This window comes from Chlorocebus sabaeus, chromosome 21 (assembly GCF_047675955.1).
Source record: "Chlorocebus sabaeus isolate Y175 chromosome 21, mChlSab1.0.hap1, whole genome shotgun sequence".
Taxonomy (NCBI): Eukaryota; Metazoa; Chordata; class Mammalia; order Primates; family Cercopithecidae; genus Chlorocebus; species Chlorocebus sabaeus.
The window spans coordinates 87,089,012-87,110,467 of NC_132924.1; the positions used below are offsets into that span (position 1 = coordinate 87,089,012).

Genomic DNA, 21,456 nt, shown 5'->3' on the forward strand with positions numbered 1-21,456 from the left:
TCCTCCTGGCAGGGGCCGTCTTCCCAGGGCCAGCCCCATGGCTTATTGACTTAATTGGTTCCACTAAAAAAACCCTGACGGTGTGTTTACCGACTTGGGTGCCAGGGCTGCTTCCTCCCTAGGAGAGCCGCGGGTTCTGAAGGAAAGGGTTGGTGCCAAGTGTGTGTGTGAGCTCGCGTCTGCCCTTTAGAGAAAGGGCGCGCTGCTCTTTGAGGAAAGGAAAGATTCAAAGGCACAAGTTCGTGAGGTTCGCCCGTCTCCCCAACCACCACCGCTCCCTCTTCTGCCACCGGAGGGGTTCAAGTTAGCCGTTCTTTCCCCAGGGAGGAAGGCCGGGAAGCAGCCGGGGGCCAGGCTCTGTTCACCACGGCCTATTGGCCGCAGCTATTTGGAGGAAAGTTTCAGCGCCTCTCGGAACGCCACGCTTTGCGACTGACTTGCGAGCAAAGCAGCGGGCTCAGGCTGCGGCGCGCGGAGAAGGCGGTCGGCGAAGGGTCGCGCGGCCCCCGGGCAGGGGAGGGACCGGCGGGAGACCGCGGGGAGGGAGCGCCGGCCCCTCTCTGGGCTGGGGCTCCGGAGGAAGCCCCTCGCCACGATTCCGGTCGCGCGTCCCCTCCGGGGCCCGCCCTGTCCTCCCTCGGCCTTTCCCCTGTCACCCCCCTGGGTCCCGCGCGGGCCGGCCAGCCGCGTCACACCCGGCGAATAGGAGCCGGGACCCAGGGCTGGAGGCTGGGCCCGCGCATCCCCTCGCGGGCGCCTCGGCTTTGAAGTGCACGCGGAGCAGGCTCTGGCCGTTTCTTCTTTCCTTTCTTTCCGGTTACTTTTGCTCCCTCAGTCCCTCAGCCACTGATAGGACCCTTCCCGAAAACCCCGGAAACCACTCTCTAAGTCCCACTTCGGCGGCCCCTTCCTTCCAAGCCGCGCCCCGGTGACCTAGGCTGCCCGACCACGAGGAAGCCCGAGAACTCCTTGGCCCAAGTGAGACAGGAACCAGGGCAACAATGAAGAGAAAGACACTCGGCCTCTCTCCGCCCCAGGCCTCAGAGGCGCACACCAAGAAAAGAAAGGCCAATCAGCGCTTTAACGCACGCTCGGGTCTCCCTTTCCGACTGCCATGTACTTTAACTCCCTGCCACCTAGGGCTTTGGATCCCTTCGAGGCTTTCTGCACTTCAAGTGGAATCCCCTGTTTCATTTGCCAGCAGCTCCGTCTGCTGAGAGGACGTACTTTGGGGACTGCCAAGAAGCAGCAGACACAACTCGGTTTTGCCAATACAGCATACGGTTTTGTTCTCGCCTCCCTCCCCACCCCCTTCCCTGACTCGCCGTCTGGGGCGAGCGGGAGAAGGCGGAGCAGGAGGTGGGGAGAGAGTGGGGGTGGGGGAAGAGCTGGCACAGCACAAACAAGTTCTCCAGCGGGTTGTTTACATAGCAGGTGGACCTGACGTCAGCCAGGACGCTCCGCTGCAAATCCGAACAATATTCTGCTCCGCGTTTCCCCCTCCTTAAAGAAGTTAGGGAACGGGGGGAGATAAGTGGACGGGGGTAGAAAGGCATCCTAACCAGCTGGTTCCAAACCTCTTTTGTATCAACGACAGTAACAACACAAAGTAAAACAAAACAAACAAGTGGCCCGGCAGTACTTCAGAATCCTCTGCAGCATCCTGTCCCCCACCCTGCCCCTCCGAAGAGAGGCAGCCCCGTGCGCAGTGTGTGTACAGTTCGCATTGCCAACAACACGCGCGCGCGGCCGGGTGCGCGCGCCTGCCAGCGCACACTCACACACATAGACACACAGACACACACACACACGCACACACACACACAGATCCGGGTGGGGGGAGCGGCTGCGCGAGACAGCGCGAGCCTCCGAGAAAGCGCGAGACACACCGGCGCGTGCAGCTCCGCGGCCGCCGCTTCGCCCCAGCTCTAGCCCCGCGCGACCCGTAGCCCGCCCCGGTTATTTATGCGGCGGCCGCGTCCGCCGGCTGCGGTTTCCTCGCCCCCCCTCCCCGGGCGCGCCCCCCACTCGCGGCAGCAGCTGCCCGGACTCGCGCGTGGGTGTGTTGTTTGGGGGCTTCTGCCTTGCCGCCGCGGGTGCCACCTCCTGGGACGCTGCCCACGGCGTCCCCGGTCGCGGTAAGTTTCTTGGCCCTCACTCTGGCGCGCTACACCTCCGCACCCCACCCTGTCCCAGCCACCTCCACGCCGGGCCGGGCTGCGACTTTACTCTGCTCCGCGCTCCTCCCGTGGTGGCGACAAAGTTTCGCCCGAAAGGCAGCGCCCTGCTTGCCGGGGCGAGTGTGACATGTGTCAAATTTGGGCTCGGCGTTGGGGTCGCATTCCGGACCCAACATCACCACTTGTTGTTCTTTTTCATTTTGCTTTGTGATAGGGGAAAAGGGGCTGGAGAGGGGAGACTTGCTGTTGGCTCACGGATGATTTTTAGTTTGGAATATGCAAAATGTTGCTTCGTCCGGAGAGACCGCGGCTGGAGGAGAATGTGTGTCGAAACACCAGATGTGTGTTTGTTTACTCTCTTCTTTTTAATTGTTTGTTGTCTTTTCCCCTTCTTCCCCGCACCCTCCCCCACCCAACCTCGGGAGGAGAAACAACAGTAAAAACATCTGGCGGTTAGAAGCTCACTTTATTGATCCCAATGCTGACCTTTATTTACTCAGTTGGGCAAGTGCACGCTTCTCGCGTCTAAGTTGGGCACTTCAGCGTTTATCTCAGAAGTACTTCTCCGGGAAGGAGAGAGACGGAAAGGGGACACTCCTGTTTCTGGAGTCAAGAAACTCTTGGGCCCTTCTGACGCTTCGGGATAACCATGCATGGGGATAACTGCTGCCCCTGATCGCGCTCCTTTCCCTGTCCACGCGTTAGCACGACCCGCTTCCCCAGGGGTCTGGCCTGGTTTTACTTTTATTTCGCTTTGGAGAGGTCTCCTGGCTGTTTGTGGGTGGGTTTGGGGTGAAATCGCACCTCGCGGCACTTCGGGGAGGGGACGTGGGAGGAGCGCAGACACCTTTCGGAGATAGAGAGGGTTTCTCACTTGGCTGTTACCTGGAAGTCCACAGTGGCCCTGGCGGGCAGGCGGGCACAGCGCGGGTCCGAACGCCCTTCGCGCTCGCGGCGGCGCACGTGCGGCGGCGGCGGCGGCGGCGGCGCGGGCGGGACCCACTGGGTGGCCGCGCGCGCCGCCCGCGCGTTTTTCGCGCGCCTCTGCCCACCAGGGAGGCCGCAACGCGCCCTGACACCCGACCTCCGTGCGGACCCTCACTTGCTGTGGGTGTTGGGGCCTCTCTAGAGCAGGGAGGAAAAGTTATCCTCACTATTCTCAGACTCTGGAATCTCTTAGGTAAGTCTCTTAAGGCACCTGGCGCGTGGGGTGACGCTTTGATTAGGAAGAACTTGAGGGGAAGGACGGGTGCAAGTCTGGGGATTGGAAAGTGGAGCCAGTGCGCGTTTTGCATAGGGATGAGTCAAGAGAAGTCGACCTGGCCATCGCTTGGGAGGCTGCGCAGAATCCGGAATCCCCAAAGACCTAGACCCATCTGTGTATTTATTTATTCAGCTTTTTAACCAACAGATTTAAACCACTTAATGGACAGCTGCTATCTGTAAGGCTCCTGTTCTCCCATCTACCACCCCCTTCTCCCCCCCACACACACACACCTTCCCCCCCCCCCCCCCATTACATGTTAAAATCCAGTAAGTTTCTTGATCTTGAGGATTATTCCTGAAGTACTCTTCGCTCCCTGGTGGGCAGGCTTTGGCCAAGCAAGGTGCACTAGGTGGCCTGGGTGAGCTCTCAGAGGAGGATGGAGGGGGAAAGGGTACGAAGGACCTGTGGGAGTGTGTAAAGTGTGTGCATATGTAGTCATCATAAATCAGGAGTGCTTAAAGAGCTACCTCCCAACATGTCCAAAGTCTACCTGGAAGAATACTTAAGTAGTAGCAGGTAAGCCCAAGGGAGAAAGTGACGTCCTGTTGTCAAGCAGCTGAAGTGGACGTTTTCCAACTGGAAGTATTGGGAGAGATTTACTTTTAGAAAACAAAAGTTTGCCTGTAAGGCACATCTTTGCAGGCTCTCCTAACTTAAATAGTTTGTTTAGGCAGCAGCGGAGGCAAGAGGAATATATTTAATAGCAAGTCTGTGTTAGAGGTCAAAACTGAAGTAAAGATGAGCTTTCAGTTATTTTTGTCTTCAAGTTTGCATTGTGGCATACCTTGGGAAATGTTTTATGTTATCAAGGGGACTGTTTATCTTTTCTGTCACTATGAGTTATGGATCAGTACATTTCCAGTGTACTGGATTTTTTAAATGTAGTGTTTGTTTGATGTTGTGAAACACAATTAATTTACAATTTTGATTTATTTTTATCTATATTAAAAGAGTGGGTGTAAAATTATACACACTGTGATCATTAGGGTCATACAATTTCGTATCAGTTTTAGAGCTTTTTTAACTTACAAATTTGATTTATTTGTATCTATATTAAAAGAATGGGTACAAAATTATATACATTGTGATCATTAGGGCCAATTTAATATCAGCTTTAGAGCTTTTTAAAGGCCTCTTTTCTCTTGCCTGCTTAACTTCTTTCCTTCCTTCTTTCCTTTTATTTTTATTGCCTAACTAGACTCATATTCAGTCGTCTGTCCAGTTAAATACTTCCTGAGGATACACGCCATTCCACTGTTATCTAAAATTAAGTGAAATAAATGTTTAATTGTGATTAAATTACTAAGTTTGAAAGAGGAGACTAGAAACCTGATGAAACATCCCTGTAGGTGAGAGAGGACACTCAATTTAAAAAGATCATCTAAAAGTTCACTTTTAAGTACAAAAAAGAATGTGAGGATTTTTAAGGGAATAATTTTTAATTCAACTTAAATATAAGTACAATTAATACTTTATACTTAGGTTGTTAAAATGTTACCAATATACTTCAGTGTATATTAGAATAAATACAGCAATCAAAGGAAACATAGATGTATGTTAATTATGAACTATTTATAATGTTCAGAATTGCCTGACTCATATTTTGGGATATTGTTTTTATATAATTTATACTTGGGGTGGAAATAGGCCTTTAATTACATTATGATATGAAGAGATTTATGAAATGGTTGTGCCTGAATAAGCTGTACTTGGAGTTTCATTTCTTTGCATTTCTTATATTGCAGTGGTTTTGCTTAAAAAAAAAATAAGACAAACTTTCGTGATTTTCTAGAAACCTAAAATAGGGAGGAAATAGTTATATGTGGCACAACATAACAGTAGAAAAAAGGTGAACATTATACGTACATGTAATCTGTAATGACAAGTTATATTTCCTTTGTACAAGCAAAATTTCAAACACACAAAACAAGTCTCTTTGCATAGCTATTAGAATTATACTTTATGAAAAGTATATTTAAGTATGTGAAAATAACTGCATGGTTTGATTGAGATTCGTAGAGCATGTAACAGTATAGTGAATGTAGTCAGAGAAATTACCATTTTTATTTTAACAGAAGACGTGAAGGATATAAAACTTAATTACATAAAAGGGATTTTATGTGTGACTTTTTTGGATTTCTATCTGGGTCTGCCTCATCGCCCTTGTTTGTTTTTGTGTCATGTTAAATCAGTTATTAGTTGTAATACTGATAGAATGGTGAACATCATGTATTTTCTGCCTCTCTGAATTAAATTGGAAAGAGACCATTGACTTGTAAGAAGAGAATGAGATTAAGCACACAGGTCACTAAGAAGTTTTCTCAACATGATTGCTAATAGACAAAATTGTAAGTCAGTTTAATTCAGAAATAGTATCAATTATATTACAGTTGCTGAATATTAATTATTGGCACATTCAAGCTATTTTTTCTTGAACTTTGTGATGAATGGTAGTTGTCTTATTCATAAATGAATGGACCCAAAATGTTCTATTCTAACCGGTGCCAAAATTCGTACTACTTTTTGATAAAAGAAAGCCTATATCTTAAAATAGGCCTAATGAGATTTTAATATTAGCACTGACTTCAAAAGCAACTTTATTTATGTAGCCCTTAATTCATAGGGTTCTAATAAATCCAACCCAGAAAGATTCCTCTTTATATTCTTAAAGATTCTGTAAAGGTAATCCCTGTGCTTGACACTTTTAAAAAAACATGTTCCAGTGCTCATAGTCTGCAAATGATCTTATGCCTAATTCAAATTTTAAATGTTGCAGTTTAATTTTGTTCCTTCCTTAGGTGGAATAAACATTTTCTTAGGTCCAACTATGTATCTCTTATTATACTTGAACTAAAGTCCTAACAATTCTATAGTCTTTATTAAATAAAATAATTTACGTTCTTGGAACATTATTATTTTTTTTTTCATGAGTCTTAGGTCATTTTCATTGCTTTCTTATGGAGTTATTCTAGACTTTTAGCTTCCTCATTTGATTTTCAGAACTTCAGAGTGGGCCCTGTAACATTTTTAACATCTTGACTGAGCATAGTTAGAAGGGTTGTCTAAAAATGCCATCACTTTTGTTTTTTAGCCCAGCTTTGGTTATGTGAAAATTTATTATTATTGAATAACAGAAATACTCATATTGTAGGATACTCTTCCCTATAGAATATTGTTTTCTTGAAGATATTATTGCCTGTAAAATAAATGGGTGCCTCCACTTGCTTACTTCCAAGTATTTTTTAATATACCATTTTGCTCTGCTGTGTGTATTTATCCATTCCCTGCCCTAAACTTCCCAGACGAAACAAACAACACAAAAAAGTGCCTAGCTGTGGTGAAATGTGAAGAAATAGTATGACCTAATGAAGAGGTTAGTAGTAGAATACTGAGAAGCTGGAGAGAGTTTTTAGAGAAGATTTAGATTTCTTACGTTGCAACACTTTTAGTGTTAAAATTATAAAGTAAATTTATGGGTGTACAGTGATATATTTTCAGTAGTAATATTCATGAAAGCTAGTTTTTCTTTAAACAGTTGCCTTGGTCATTTGCTGTTTCCTCAAATGTGGTATTGAGTTTTGGCCTTATTGTTTTTAGGAGTATAATCTGAATTTTATAATTGGAGTGATTAGGAATTTTTATTTATCTATACAGATATTTGCCTACCAGGCTACTTAACAGTATATCTGTGCTCTAAAAGTACACTGACATCACCTCAATTTCATCTTTAATACAACATTATATTTTAATGATTTACAGCTGGATTCACTTTTACTATTTCATTTTGTAATTGTGAACTTTGTTTAGTCTCTCTAAATTGACTTGTATTTTTGTTCATTCTTCCAATTTGCCAAGTACAATTTGAATGGTTAAATTTACTCAATTTAACTAAATTTGTCTAAACTTTTTTAAAAAATACATTTTCCCCGTAAAGCATCCGTGGGGTTTAGGTTCAACCTTTTGCATTTTTTGATTATTGAAATACACATTCTTGGACCTGTACTCAAATACTGCTTGAATTTAGCTTTTGGGTTGGTTGTACCCTTCTCTCTTTCTACTATCTATCAACTATATCTAGAACATACCTTCCCATTATATTGATAAGTATAATATGTTATATAGAACTGATATTTTCATTATTTTTTCTGCTGTGGCAAGTTATTTTCGTTAGCAAGAGTGAATATAATTTGAATGTTGAAAAGCACATTGCTGTGAAGAAAATGAATTCCCAGTGGTTTAAGAGATTGCAGCATTTTTTTAGTTTATTAATATTCTGCAATTTCCTTTAATTTCCTTCATGAAAGACTTAAAATATATGTTGTGTTGTTAATGTTGGTTTAAAATTTATTTAAGTTTTTAGTGTATCCTCTTAAAGATTTTTCTAACAGAAGTCTAAAATATTATACCGTTAGAATGTCTGAAGTTTTTGTTTGTTTGTTTGTTTTTAAAGCAGGTTAAGGAAATTAACTTTGAATTCCCCAAAGAAAGGATGCTGCTAGAAATATCGTAAAAATTTTCTGGTATTTAATTTTATGTTTATTTGATGGCATTCTCTGTGAAAGTTTTCTTTATTATTTTAGCTTTTTATCATTTTAGTACACATACCCAACGATAGCCATCATTTTGCAACTTTTTCTCAACCTTAAAAAAAAAAAAAACTTTCTTAAAATGTATTTTAGGGGTAGGAAAAAATCAGTGGTAGACATATTTTGGAGAAAGCACTTATAAAATTTCTCACTGGCAGATAGTGAGGAAAAACTTACAGTACACTAATCCAAATATCTTAACATCTTAACATATGTAGACTGTCATAAAATCATCTAATTTTTTTTTTTAAAAAGATCCCCAACATCTTTAAGAACCATTCCTCACTATTACCTCACCCAAATTTATGTTCCAGGATTTGGTTGATCTATGTCTGTATGCCTGTAGCTAACTCTTCACTTCCTTTTTGTTTTCAATTTTTTCCCTTATGGAATTTACCTTTAGTTTAACTAAATGGCAACAAAAAATGATCTTCTTCTATATATACAGTTTGTACAGCCACTGCTACCCATCTGGTCAGATACACCATCATCTCCTACTTGAACTGCTGCAATAACTATTTAGTTGATCCTGCTGCTTCTCCCTTCAGGCACCACAGTTTATTCTCCACACAGCAGAGCTATCTTTTGAAAATATATCTGTGTTCCTCTTGTATAAGCCTTCCAAAAGCTTCTTACGTCTCTCAGAATAAAAGAGATGTTACATAAGGTATTGTTGTTTTTTCTCTTATTTGGCCTGCTGTGTACATACATACCTCCTTGATATTCCTAAAAGCAAGATAAGCTGACTCCTACTCCAGAGCTTTTCTCTGGAATGATCTATCCTCCTGTATCTTCACTAACTTCAGGAGGTCTCTGCTCAAACGTAGCCTTGTTAGAGAAGCCTTCTCTAACTGTCCAATATAAAGTAATAAATCCTCATGGATCACTCTATTTACCTTTAGCATATTTTATTTTTCTTCATAGTACTATCATTAACTGACATTTGGAAAACATGTTTATTTAACATCTTTTCCCCCAATGACATGTAGGTTCCATGGATCCAGGGATTTTGTTTTGCTTTAACTCAATACTTAGAATAGTGCCTGGCACTTGGGAAGAGCCCCGTAAGTAAATGTCGAATGAAGGAATGAATGTTTCATAGGAGGCCAAAGAAGTTACTTCCATCTATATCATTGCATAACTTGCTTTGAAATTACTTTTTATTTTTTATCCTACACCCATTTTATATCATATCACATTGGAAAACACTGTTTGTTATTGGCAAAGTCATGACTCTCATCTCAGATGAGTATACTTCAGGTTCCACTTTCTGTATCCTCTTTTTAAATTCTTGATCTGAGAAACAACATTATGCTTAAATTTTGAAAGTTGTGAGTGTATATTTGTGATTTTGGACAACAAACTTTTAGTAGTTCAGTGCTCTAATATAATAATATTTACCAAAAGTTAAACTGATGGATTTGATCATAAAATTCATCATTATACCTTAATATGAATAGAATTAAGTGTATGTAAATATTTCTAATGGGTACACTATGAATACAGTAAGGACAAGCCAAGTATTTCTGTTATTTTCTATGGGGAAAGATGGAGGGAAATGGGTCAAATCAAGATCTCTTCTGGGATTTATAACCACATTTAGATAGCTTTACTTCTTTGCATTGGAAAACATACTGTAAGTTTACAAATTCTGTTTTCTTTCTTTCTTTCTTTCTTTCAGTATATATCCTTAAACAGACCAGATTAAAGATTTATGATTTGATGAAAACTCCAAGTCTTTAAAGTTAAAATCCCACTCTTTAGCTTGCTCAAATTGCTTTTGGATATGAAAGCATGAATAAGTGATACAGCCCTCCATATAACACCACACTAATACACAAATATTTTCTTAGAAGCATAATGTCCTACAGATCTCCCTCTCACATACTTTTTTCATATTTAAAATTGCACTAACTTGCTCAGAAATTTTATTCTAAATGTCTTGAGAATATGAAAAGGAGTCTATAATCTTTTCTGTTGATAATGAAGGAGGATGTCTCTCTTACCCTACTTCCTTTCTTCCCTTCATTTTTCTCTTTCCTTTTTTCCTTCCACAAACTGAAAATAATTCTGATATACCACTAGTGATATGTGGCCCTTGGGAAACTTAAGCTAGACAATGTGGGTTTTATACATAATTACACCTCTTTTCCTCTTTTAAAAAATTATTTTTACTTATTTTACTTTTTTCTTTTGAGACAAGAGTCTCACTCTATTGACCAGGCTGGAGTGCAATGGAGGGATCATAGCTCATGGTAGCCTCGCCCTCCTGGGCTCAAGTGATCCTCCCACCTCAGCCTCTGCAGTAACTGGGACCACAAGCACACCATCAAGCCTCACTGAATTTTTAAAATTTTATAAAGATGGGATCTTGCTATGTTATCCAGGTTGGTGTAAAACAAAACAAAACAAAACAAAACAAAACACTATTAACTCACACCTTCCACTCCCATTCCCCTGCCCCTTAAAGGCCCAGTGTCCTCCACATTGCGACCTGGCTATTTCAAATCTCAGTGCACTCTTCTTTCCTTGTTCCAAGTAAGAAATTGTACATTAAAGGACATATATTATAACAATAATGCATGTTAAGACTGAGAATGAAGATGAATAGTTCTGAAAAGTATCTAGTTATTATCCCACATCGTTAAATAGCCAGCATGGTTTACTACAAAGAGTAATCCATGTTCAGTGCCGGGAGACTTGCATTCTGATACTATACCTGTCTATAACTATTGGGTGATATTGGATGAGTCATTTTCTCTAAAAGATACTACAGTAGCTTTCAAATTACTTCCAATTAAAACATTTTAAGAAATGCATGGAATCAAATCTAAAGCTATTCAGATAACATGTTTTCTTTGTGCTACCCCATGAACATACACTGAAGAATGAGAGAAGCTATTTCCTAAAATAAAAACTATTTAAACAAAGAAAAACTACCACAGTCACTTTGCTAGTGAAGCTCAAAGGGCTGAGTTAAATTTTTAAAGGGGTTTTTTTTTTTTTTTTTTTTTCCCGGCTGTCTTATCCTAATAGGTATCTTAAGATCATTCCCCTCCTTCCCAGTCAGAAATGGACCCTCCCCTTATTTAGACAGAATGGTAAGACAGTGAGAGAAGGTAGAGTGCATGTGGAGTTGATCACATTAGGATTAAGAAACATAAATAACCACCTGGCATTCTTTTCTCTGAAGCTTGTATCATTACCATCCATAAATACTAATTTATTCACAATGTTGTGTTGGTCTTGTGCTCATTTATATATGTAGCTGTTGGTGGCACCAATCGAGAAATCAAGTGGGAAGTGGATAAGCTTTTTGATAAACTTTGCCTTTTTAAAATTAGAGCTCTCCTTTTTAATGGACTTTACATGCACAGACATACATATTTATAACCCACAAAGAATGTTGGCCACCACACTGTCCAGTCTATGCCTTGTGCTACATTAGAAGGAAACACAACTCCAACTATAGGAGTGCAGCGTATCTTTGCTGTAGTTTGGCTTAATGGGAATGGCGCAGGGGTTTTATACAGTGTACCACATGAGAAGTTTTGACCTAAATCTCTTGAGACATCTTTCTTCTTCCCTTTGGGTCTGAAAAAACATATATTTAGAGCTTCATCTAGGTTGCTTTTTCCCTGCTTTGCTGTCTCAGTCCCCATCACGTGACATATACATCATGCGACATATACATACCTCATGAATTGTGCGAAGGCTACGTTCCTTGTCACTATCAGCTCACTGTGCAGATTCAGCACAACCAAGGAAAGCTGGGGATGATAATTATGGTAGTTTTTAGCAGTGATGTAAGCTTTCAGATACTCATACATTTCAATGCATTTTACGTTATTAAATGTTATAGAGAATGTTTTAAATGTTTAAAATGAAATTAACTCAACAGTCTGACTTTGTTATCCCAAATAAAATGGTTTTAAAACTTTATTGTCTTGATCAGTTTATAATATTTCTTTACTTCCAAAAAAGTATGCCTTTGAGTTGCCCTTTTATCCCTTCTAACTTTGCTTCCTTGTAATTTTCAGTAATGTCAAGCCATCCCTAATCCTACATGTCTGATGTTCAAAATATTCTACACACAGTAAAAAGGCAGTGCAATTTGTTATTTATAATTGGTGTTGGATTTTACATCTTTTCTCTTTGATATCTTCCTAATTGTGTCCTGAAAACATCTCATTCCCATTGGGCTGAAATAGTGCCGAATTCTAAAATACGAATAAGTATATGCACATACTTATTCATATTATATTAAAGGAACATCATTATTATAAGGTTTGTTTTTATTTTAAAAACAACTTATTTTCTGGCGATATAAGAGCAAAGTTTAAGTGCAGCTGCACAATACTCTAGAATATGGTAATAAAATACAGAATATATAAGTAATACAAAAGTTTAATGTTTATCTTCTTATTCCTAGAATTACATTTCTTATGGGAGACTATTTTAAACATAGAATGTGATGAGTGGTGTTATGTTTACATGTTAACTATTCATGAAACAGTGGAAATGCTAATTATTATAAAAAGCAAGTTGTTTATACATTTGACATTTCATTTTAAAATAATACTTTGATTACTGTATTGTAGAAATGATGCTGATAATTTTCTCTCAAAATATTTACTTTTATTATGGTTTATTAATTACACAAGCCATATTTTAATATCTCATCTTTATAATTGTTTTAAGCTCTTTCATCATTTTTTAATTAAAGATTGTTTCCATATGGTAAAATTCACCCCCTTTTTGTGTACAGTTCTTTATATTTTGACAAACATATAGTTGTATAATCACTACCGCAACTGAGATACAGAATAGTTGCATAATCCTTCAGATTTCTTCGTAGGGATTTTATTCAACCCTTCCTCCCACCATCTAGTCCCTGGTAACCGCTAATCTGTTTTATGTCTCTATAGTTTCGTCTTTTCAAGTCTGTTATATAAACAGAGTCATAGGGTAGGTAGCTTTTGGAGTCAGGCAGCTGTCACTTAGCATAATGCATTTGAGATTCATTTATATTGTTGTGTATATCATTTTTGCCCTTGTAAGTATATAGTTGCTTTTTCCTTAAGAGCTTAGAATCTTCCTCTTGTTTTCATTCAAGTAAGTTTTTATATAGCCTTAAGTTACATTTTGGCTTATTAGCTGTTGCTTGGCTTATAAACAAAATGAGAGATTTTACTGGTTAATAATTTCTAAAAATTTAATCTTGAGATCTTCACCATAGTTCTCCACCTTCCATTCCCACTTGCACCCAGCCTCTCTTTGCTCTCATACTTGCTTTCCTTGTTCCCACAGGTGTTTGTTTTTCAAGTCATTTGCACTCCTTGTCCTCTGATTGACTGCCGATTAAGACCCAGTCAGATTGCTAGTTCTTATAGAAGAAGCTCATTGTTAACTGTTTAATAATGTTCTTTCACTTATTCATTCATTTCTTAATCATTGTGCATTGATCAATTTCTATTAATAGCAAAACAAATAATTGAAGAATCCTAGAGTTGAAAGGAAACTTTGAGATCATGAAATTATTTTCTAATCTTCCTCCCAAGTCAGATGAGAGGTAGAGATAGAAGTCTAGGAATCTTTGTCCAGGAGTCTTTGTCAAATTGCCTATGAGACATAGAGCATGAAAAGTGGGGATAACAAGAGAGATAAATAAAATATATAGACAGGCTGCCAAGAACAAATTGTTAGTTTGAAAATGCTAAGCTGAAATGTAACAGAAACCAGGGAGGCAATAAGCCTAGAGAAATCGGCCAGGGGTTTGTTTTTTAGGGACAGTTGTGAACAGTGTAAAGACATATGAACATGAAGGAGGGAATACTCATTACCTTATCTCCGGCTGATGACTTTCAAAAACATAGGTAGTGGCATCACATTTCCTCATTTACAATTATATTACAAAGCTGTGGTAATCAAAACAGTATGGTACTGGCCTAAAATCAGACACGTAGACCAGTGGAACAAAATAGAGAGCCTGGAAATAAATCCAAATACATATGGTCAACTAATGTTTGAAAAGGACACAAAGAAGACGCAATGGGGAAAGTATAATCTATTCAATAAATGGTGCTGGGAAAAGTGGATTTCTGCATGCAGAAGAATGAAATTGGGCCCTTATCTTACACCAGATACAAAAGTCAACTCAAAATGGATAAAAGATCTACATATAGGACTAGAAATTATAAAACTCCTAGAAGAGAACATAGGAGAAAGACTATTGGCCTTGGCAGTGATTTTTTTTGGATGTCACACCAAAAGCTCAGACTACAAAAATGAAAATAAATAAATGGGACAACTAAAAAGTTGCACAGCAGAGGCATCAGCTAACAAAGTGAAATGGCAGTCTACAGACTGGGAAAAATATTTGCAAATTTTATCTCTGGTAAAAGGTTAATATCCAAAATTTTAAAAGAACTCATATAACTAGGCCGGGCACAGTGGTTCATGCCTGTAATCCCTGCACTTTGGGAGGCCGAGGCAGGTGGAATGCTTCATCCCAGGAGTTCAAGACCAGCTTGGGCAGCATGGTGAAACCGTGTCTCTACAAAAACTACAAAAATTAGCTGGGCATGGTGGCATGTGTTTGTGATCCCAGCTACTTAGGAGGCTGGGGTAGGAGGCTCGCTTAAGCCCAGGAGGTTGAGGCTGCAGTGAACTGTGATTAGCCCACTGCACTCCACCATGGGCGACAAACAAACAAACAAACAAAACACCAGAAAAAAACCACTCATACAACTCAGCAGTAGAGAAACAATCAGATTTTAAAATAACAAAGACCCGAATAGACATTTATCCAAAGAAGACAAAGAAATGGCCAACAGGTATATGAAACGGTGCCCAACATCATAAATCATTAGGGCAGTGCAAATCAGAACCACTGTGAGATATCTCACACCTGTTAGGATGGCTGCTATCAAAAAGTCATAAGATAACAAATGTGCTCGTGTGTAGAAAAGGCACCTCTCGTCTGCTTTGGTGTGAATGTAGATTGGTATTCTCATTATGGAAAACAATATGGAGGTTTCTAAGAAAATTAAAAATAGAACTACCGTATGACCCACCAATCCCTCTTATAGGCATATACCCAAAGGAAGTGAAATCATCACCCCATGAAGATACCTGCACTCATATGCTCATTGCCGTATTATTCACGGTAGCCAAGATATGGAAATAAGTGTTCATCAACAAATGAATGGATAAAGAAACTGTGGTATATTTAGTTTTCCCTTGGTTTCTGTGGAACATTGGTTCCAGGACCTCCCTTGGACACCAGAATCCAAGGATGCTCAAGTCTCTGATATAAAATGGTGTAGTGTTTGTGGGAATGGGGCTTGAGGAGGAAATGGGGAGATGTAGGTCGGAGGGTACAAAGTCACAGATATGTAGGATGAATAAGTCTAAAGATCTAATATACAACATGAGGGTTTTGGGTAATAAAATTGGGATTCACTTAACTGAGAAGATTTTAGCTAGGGCTGCCAGCAAATCAAAATGGATGACTACTTGAGATAATATGTTAATTTGCTTCACTATAGTAATCTTTCTACTATCTATGTATATTCCATAATATCATGTTGTATACTTTAAAAATGCACAATAAAATTTATTTTAAAAAACCTTCCAGGAGCAAAGAACTTGTTTTTGTAATGTCTAATATTTGAAAAAATTTAATTGATACAGTTATTCCTTACAGTGAGTTGGACTCAGTTAGCCATTATTTTTAGCTCTGTGCTTTATATTTACACAGGATGTTTACATAGACAACTTTTTAGACATCTGAAAAATTTTCATTTCCTCAAAATTCGTTCTTATGCTGAAGAAGTCGTTTCTTCAGTTATTCTTTATGTATTAATATTCATATTTGCTAAAAATCCATATTTGCTGAAGTTTTCCTTTAAAATGTTGTGTCCAGAACTAAACACCATACTATAAGTGTGGCCTAATACAGAAATATTAAAACTTCATCTCAATTTTTTCTCTAACAGATGTGTTACATTGTTAATGAAACAAACTTATTTTTTAATAAATTGCAATTAATATACCATTTGAATAATTTGTTCTTAAAGTAAGATTGTATCTCCATTAAATTTTTGTTTTATAAGTTCAGTTATCCAGCATGTAAAGATTTTGAAGAAATTCTAATTCTTTTATTTATGTTAGCAGTTGTGTCATCCATAATTGTGATTAATACATTTTTAGTTTTGCTCAATTATTTTAAGAATATTGAGCAGAACATGGTTAAGAATAGAGCCTTTTTCATTTCTAGTGGGGGTGTACTCCTTCACTTGTCATTAATCCTTTGGATGTGATTGTTTAGCTACTGATACATATTTGAAATTTTAATGGCTAACATTTATTGAGCAGTTAGTTTAGGCACTTTTCTAAGCACTTTATGTGTATAAATTCATTTAATCCTCATAATCTCTTTATACAAATGTTGTTACCCCCCATTTTATGAATGGCAAGACTGAGTCACAGATTGTCAACTGTGAAAAGTCTGAGATTTACTCTATTTGCAAACAAGCAAATTAACCAGCCCATGTTTTGTTGATGCTCAGGAAACAAGACTCCTGAGTCAGAGACAGGACTTTATTACTAATAGTATAGCAAGCAGCATGAGTTTCATGTTTGGTTTTGTGCCCTTGTCCCCAAGTCCCACAGGAGCTCTGTAGAGTGTCTCCGGTTGATGTTTCACCTTCAACAAGTTGTGTCACAAATGAGGAACCCCATGTTTAGGAGGCCCAGTCTTCTATGATGGACTATAAGCAAATTTACTCTTTCAGAGGGTATTCCAAGGCTGTTTGCTAGACAAAAGATAGTCCAGAACAAAAACTGCCAGTGCTTCTGCTAATGAGACATGCAGAAACAGGAGAGACCCATGGAAATTTGCCTCTCACTCCAGTCATTAAGAAATTTGTCCGAAATTACACAAATAGTAAGTTGATTTACTCCAAGTTGGCCATGACAGTCTATCTCCATACTTTTCTTGGTCCAGATATTGTGCAGCTAAGACATTTCTCTAATCTACTTATCTAGTAACAGTGTCAGAAAAGGAAACAAGGTTTGGCATGGATTATTTTTAACAAGTCTATGGCAGGTTTTTAGAAAATTTTTAAGTGCTCACAAACCATCTGTTTAATAACCTGCTCTAGAATTTTGTTGGGGAATAGTGTCATGTTCACTGATCTTCATTTTCTAGAATCCTTTTACCTTAAAAAAAAATGAGAACATTTGCCCTCCTTATGTATTATGTCTGTTTTCCTATTGTTTGTAACTCTTCCAAGGTTATCAACTGTGGTTCTGTGATAATATTTACAAGCCTTGAAGCTGTAATCTATTGGTTGTGTATACCTGGACTTACTTAAAGTGACTCATTGTCCTCTTAATTGTTGAGCTTTAATTTTTGATTTTTCTTATTAATCTTATTTGATTTTCCATTTCAGCTTCAACATTTTGCATGTGTGTGTGTCTAGAAGGCAAAAAACATGCAGGATTCAAGTTCTGTTTCATCCAAGTTATCTCGTGATAATCATGGTCACCAAACAGTAGATCATCCCTTAGTTAATAATTTTTCCATACCTAAATAAGATCTTGAAGTGTCCTCAATTTTTTTTGTCTATTGCATCTCATTTTGAGCATTTATTAAATCTTTGAACTATGTTTTTATACTATTTATTGCCATGGATGTCACTTCTAAGGTTGAAGAATCCTTGTATAACTCTTGGTTTCTTTGGATATTTTCTAATTTTTTCTTTGGTACTGTTGTCTGAGTTTGAAGGGTCATTATTTTACTTTAATAATTTATAATTTCAATAGATGAGATGTCCCAAACCCTTACTGATTTTAGAATTTTATGCTGAGTCATCATATATGACAGGGGTTCACAAAATTTTTTCTGTAAAGGTCTCTATAGTAAATGATATAGGCTTTGTGGACCATTGGTCTCTATTGCAACACTTTCTCACTGCCATGACACTATAAAAGCGGTTATGGACAATACCTAAATGAATGACTGTGCCTGTGTTCCAGAAATGTTTATTTATGGACACTTAAATTTCATATGATTTTCATATTTAATGAAATATTCTTCTCTTGATTTCTATTCAACCGTTTAAACATACAAAAAAAAATCCCATTCTTACCTCACTATTCATTCAATATCAGGCAGTGGGCTAGCTTTAACCCATGGACTGTGTTCTGCTACACACACATACACACACACACCCACCCCCCCACACACACACCCCAATGGTTATCATATAAATATAGACATATCTTTTAAATCTCTGTCTCTGAAATCCATGCCACATTTCATCCACGTGCTTGGAATTATGAGCTTAACATTAACATGGACTTCCAAAAATTCTTTCACAAGCTCTTCCTTGAAATAGTTCTTCCCTTTTCAATGCAATTAAGTCTAAAGTAGTAGGTCTCAGAGAGAAGAAATTATCAGTAAGTAAATAAGTTGTTCAATGCTTGACTTTGGTATCATTAGTATTACAATATGAATTTGGATAATAAAGTACAATGACCAGCTGAATCTTCAGAGATCTACATAGTGAACCACGAATAACAAGTACATAATTTTACCAGAGGTCATGGCCGAACAAAAATGTCAGAAATGTCTCCAGACAGGTAACAGAGTCATGAAGCTGCAGAAACAGCATTGGCAACATTAAGTAAGAGACAATGCTTTGTCACAATCCAGAGGTTTTTATGTGTTCTTTGTTAAGTCAGGACATGGGTAGCCCATAGGCCCAGGGTACAATTAGATGAGTGAAGTATCTGGCTGGAATGGGACATTGGAAAGCTGATTACACCAGGGCTCTCAAGCAGCCAGATAATGAGGTTTGCTTCTGTGTCTTTGGGTAAAAAGGATCTCCTACTATATTTATTTACAGTGGCTCTTTAGGTTTTAGAAAATGTATTCTGGTATTTATTTTTACTTTTTTAAGATAAACCAACCTTGCCTAGTCTGTGTAGGGGAATGTTTCTGTTCTTATTTTTGAAGTAAACCTTGTAGATTACACAATTTCAGCTGGGGGAAATGGGGGAGATGAACGAAAAGACTAAAAATGAGGATTGGAAAATTCTTTCCTTTATATTCTTTCTTCCTTGCTATGGGCAAATCCACAATACTAGCTAATGGATTGTTTAACTTTTTTCTTCAGTATATGTATCTCTTTTTGACAGGAGATTTGATTTAGAGGTAACATTTGTTTCCTTTTATATATGAAAGACTTGGGAATTGAACAAAATCATTTCTTTTTTTCCCTTTGGGATTGTTGTCTTTTTTATTACCAATTTTCAACATCTTAAATAAGGAATTTGTGATTTTTGACTTCCAACTAACCCATAATAGCCATTCCTTCAATCTCCCCCTTTGAATTCGTTTTGAAATTTCTTTGATTAAATTCTCTTATGTGAACTCTATTCTTATCATTTTAAGGCTCGGAAGACATTCTTCTATACTATAATACTGAATTTCTTTGTGAAATAATTTAGTTGAGAATTACATGATTTCTGTATTTCTGAGTGTTTAAGATTTTTGGTTCATAGGTCTAGGTGGTTGCCATTGTGCTGAACGGAAGTCCTTTTTATGATGGTGCACTTGTTGCTTTACCAAAATTATGGGCAGCATGGCTTTCAGAAGAGAAGTATTTTTAAATAAAGCACTTATTTAAAAATACAGCCTAATCTCTTTTAGAATTAAGACAACAAGCAGTGAAATATTTATGAGTCAGGGCTTGGCTGTATGAGAAAATACAGGCAAGGCTGTGGTTTCATTACATTACTTACAGTTACTGTGTGACCTAAAAAAATGAAAAGTGCAAAAAGACCTAATGCAGTCAGGTATGGGGCCGCTGAGATGTGCATGGCTAATTATCTATTATGGTCTTCCTCAGAGTGAAGTTCTCTTTTTTTAGAAAATGTCAATAGAGGATGAGGAAATACAACTAGAGGTAAAATACTGTTGATAGCATAGGTAATGAAAATTTAAGAAAAATGTAATTGAAAAGCTATTGATGTGTACATTTTGTAGTCTTTATTTCCTTAAAGAGCTCTATTGTTGTTTCTCTTTTTCAGTCATGTTTTCCAACAAGAACACTTAATCATTTTAAGTAGTTATTAATTTACATTTCAATATGTGGTAGTAAAAGTTAAAGTAAACTTAGTATGTTTCTTGATGTGGCAGTTGTATTCTCCCTTGCAAAATGCCTATGTAAATTATGACAAACCAAGCTAAATACAGCATTAGTTGGAGTCACTTTTTATTGTTAGAAAGTAAATACATTTTTTCAAATAAAGATATCTTATATGTTTTAACATAATAAGTTTGTAAAATGTTATGATGCTGTGGAAATATCTTGAATATAATTTAAAAATGTGAAAAATTAACTGTGATAATTTTGCTATTCATAGTAACAATTTAGAGAAGGCTCTTAACATGCCAACTTCCATGGAGGTCTGATCTGTATATTCTGGTTTTGAGTTTCTATTACTAATCTCAAAGAAGTCAGTAATTTCACATATAGAAAACAAATTATATAAAGGAGAGACTACTTTGAGACAGAGAAGGGAAGAGAGGGATTGAGAAAAATGGAGATAGAAATGATGAGATAGTTGTGGTTTTGTCTAAAGACTGCCACATTTTAGTTTGTACCAGTTTTTGTGTAATTTTTTCTGTGACATTTCAGTTAATTTTTTTAAGGCTTTTGTCTCAATATATACATTATCATCGTGGTTAGTTTAAAATTACACAAAATAAAGTCAGTTTGGGGAATCATCTGAAGAATTTCATTAAGTCTTTTTCAGTCAAACCATATTGAAGTCTAGATAGCTTTCCAGCGTTTGTCGGTTGGCTGTTTGGAATTGGGAATACATGCTTTCCATAGAAAAAGAATGTTCTAAAATTAATTAGTTTGTAATAAAAATTGTGTTGGGATACTAGTACTTAAAAGACAGAAAAAGTAATTTATTTATTTTAAATGCTTGTGGTTGATGCTAACTAGTTCATGGACCTCCCAGCCAGCCAGATGCAGTTTCTTCTTTTGTAAATTCTCCTTTTCCACAGAGAATTTCTTAATCACCTGGCTTCTGAACATTCTTCCTTCAGTTTCCCTTGGGAAGTGGGTCATCTCACATTTTTCTCTGAGGTGAATTTAGAATCTGAGGTACAGCTTTGGGTTTGGAGGTGACCCAGACCTTTGAGCATGAGTTCTCATTTTGTAAGATAGCTGACGAGATGATTAAGGCAGATATATGTTCTCTGCAGATGAGAAAATAACAGAAATTATTATACCTAAGGTTACATGGCTAGTAAATAGCAAAACCCACAGTACGTGAGTCATCTCCCTCTTCCTGGTCTAGTGCTCTTTCCTCTGCATATGCCACACTGCTTCTCATG

The 21,456-nt window shown here is 38.3% G+C and overlaps 1 protein-coding gene across 7 annotated transcripts in view; it reads left to right on the forward strand.

Annotated features, from left to right (window-relative positions):
• Positions 1–1,798: 1,798 nt before the first annotated feature.
• FOXP2 (forkhead box P2) overlaps positions 1,799–21,456 on the forward strand; it is a 592,983-nt gene continuing 573,325 nt past the window's right edge. For 6 of the 7 annotated variants that reach the window (XM_038004457.2, XM_073009292.1, XM_073009288.1 and 3 more), the window contains exon 1: positions 1,799–2,138. The gene's annotated coding sequence lies outside the window, so the exon portion shown is untranslated. Of the gene's footprint in view, positions 2,139–3,222; positions 3,361–21,456 lie in introns of those variants that run through there. The other variant, XM_073009289.1, reaches the window with a different exon arrangement.